This window comes from Palaemon carinicauda, chromosome 29, assembly GCF_036898095.1.
Source record: "Palaemon carinicauda isolate YSFRI2023 chromosome 29, ASM3689809v2, whole genome shotgun sequence".
Classification (NCBI taxonomy): Eukaryota; Metazoa; Arthropoda; class Malacostraca; order Decapoda; family Palaemonidae; genus Palaemon; species Palaemon carinicauda.
Window position 1 is genome coordinate 81,983,867 of NC_090753.1, and position 2,795 is coordinate 81,986,661.

Sequence of the window (2,795 nt, forward strand, 5' to 3'; positions counted from 1 at the left end):
GGAAAAGCAGGATGCTATAGCCCAGGGGGCTCCAACATGGAAAATAGCCCAGTGAGGAAAGGAAACAAGGAAAAATAAAATTTTTAAGAAGAGTATCAGCACTACAATATATATCTACTATATAAACTATAAAAATTTTAACAAAACAAGAGGAAGAGAATCAAGACAGTGGAAGAGTAGAGTACAATGATTTGATTTTGGAGTGTCCTTCTCCTAGAAGAGCTGCTTACCATAGCTAAAGAGTCTCTTCTGCCCTTACCAAGAGGAAAATGGCCACTGAACAATTACACTGCACTTTAGAGAAGAAAAATTGTTTGGTAATCTCAGTGTTGTCAGGTGTATGATGACAGAGGAGAATTTGTAAAGAACAGGCCAGACTATTCAGTGTATGTGTAGGCAAAGGAAACATGAATCGAAACCTGAGAGAAGGATCCAATGTAGCTCTGTTTGGCCAGTCAAAGGATCCATAAATCTCTAGCGGTAGTATCTCATCGGGTGGCTGATGCCCTGGCCAACCTACTATCTAGATAGAAAAAACTAAGTCATACCACTTGAAATTTCATTATTGGATACCGTTGCTAAAAGATTAACTACGATACGGTTATTTAAGATAATGTTAAATCATTTTAGTTTGCTTTTATAGAAATCTATTGGGTTTTAAGTGACAAAAATCCTCTTCTCTTACTATTTACTTTCTATCTTTTTTATTTCTATTTTCATCCAATATTCTTTCGTCCAATTGCAGTTCAAGGTAATTCTACCTTAAATTCAAACGTCTCAAGTATTTCTTGGCTTTCCTCAAAGAGAGAGAGAGAGAGAGAGAGAGAGGAGAGAGAGAGAGAGACAGAGAGAGAGAGAGAGAGAGAGGAGAGGAGAGAGAGAGAGAGGAGAGAGAGAGAGAGAGAGAGAGAATTTTCAATTATTTAAACTTTACATTATATCATAGGCATTTGGGTTTTAACGTTTGATTCTAAAGAATTGAAATATTTATTTCAGAGATAAGTACTACTTCCTCTAATAATAATAATAATAATAATAATAATAATAATAATAATAATAATAATAATAATAATCACATCTTGGAAGGTAAACGGCAGCATCCTTATCATGTAAAAATACGCAACACGGTGTGAAATTTTTTTTTAAAAAAAAGCATTTCATAAAAAAGAAAACATTGCTTATAGGGTTAATGTCAATCTCGATTTTTTATTCATTTATTTATTTTTTTGTTAACTAACAACATTCCATTTTAACGGGATTCAATTGAATGTCATTCTTTTCCTCCCTTTAGTGTACATGGGATGAAGTTGCACACGTCACCCTTACTTCCGCTATTCATTGGGCTAATGTCATTGCAATTTACTTGCATATATTTTCATATGTATTACATACTTAGCATATTGAAAACGTAGCTTCCTAGTGATCTTCTGAACTGGGGTTCGAGACCCGCTCAAGCTCGATAGTTTCTTGTAGTTTCTGTACCTTCACCATCCTTGTGAGCTAAGGAGTGGGGTTTAGGGGAGCCAATGGGTCTACCTGCTGAGTCATCAGCAGTCATTTCCTGGTCCTCCCTGGTTCTAGCTTGGATGAAGAGGGGGCTTGGTCGCTGATCATATGTATGTAGGGCCAGTCTCTAGGACATTGTCCCTGTACCTTGCCTCTGCTATTCATGACTGACCTTTCAACCTTTTAAAACATTTCTTCTTAATATAAGGTCCGAAATCCAGTCACAACTCCTCCCCAGCCACAACTCATCTTTAACCTCTATCCCACCTTCCCCAACCCCAATCCCTCTTTAACCTGTGTCTAACACTCCCCAACCCTAACAAATCTTTAGCCCCAATTTCTATCAAATCCCTCCCCAACCCCAACCCCCCTCCAACTTCAACTCCACTCCATCCCCTCCCAAACCTCAACTCTTCTCCAACCCCAACTTCTATCCAATCCCTCCCAACTCTAACTACTTGCCAACCACAACTAGTCTCCAACCCCTTCCAAATCCTAACTCCTCTCCAACCCAAACATCTATCCAATCCCTCTCCAATCTCAACATCTATCCAACACCTCACGAGTCCAACCCCAACTCCTCTAAAATCCCTCTCCAACCACAACTCCTCTCCAATCCCTCTCCAACCCCAACCTCAACCCAATCCCTCCCAACTCTAACCCCTCTCCAACCCAAAACTCCTCTCCAATCCCACCCCCACCCAAACCACTCTCCAACACCAACTTCCTTCCAACCCCTCCCCAACCCTAATTCCTCCCCAAATCTAACCCCACTACCTACCAAACCTCTCTCCAACCCGACCCGCTCCCCCAACCCACCTCACACCCCACCATCATTTTTAGGAGATGTCTCTCTTGGGTATGAAATGACCCAGTAAACTTGTCCACCTCCCTCGGGATTCGGTTAAAGAGGCGGCTAATATTGAAGTTAATTATCTCTTACGAAGTTCCATTTTTCTCGAGGCACGGCTAATGAATTCTTCCTTATCTCCGTCAACACCCCCCCCCCCCCCCACCCCGCCTCTCTCTGTCCCAGCTTCATCAGCTTCGCAACTATGCCCTCGGGAAAAAAAGATTGCTGTGTTCTTCGTCTAATGATTAAGTGAGTGTGTGTGTGTGCACATATGCGTCGTTTTTTTATACAAGCTTATGATATTGGTAGGCCAGTAGGTACATGAAGAGAGAGAGAGAGAGAGAGAGAGAGAGAGAGAGAGAGAGAGAGAGAGGAGAGAGAGAGAGAGAGAGAGAAAACAATTCACCGAAACATTAGAAGAATAAGAGGAAAATTT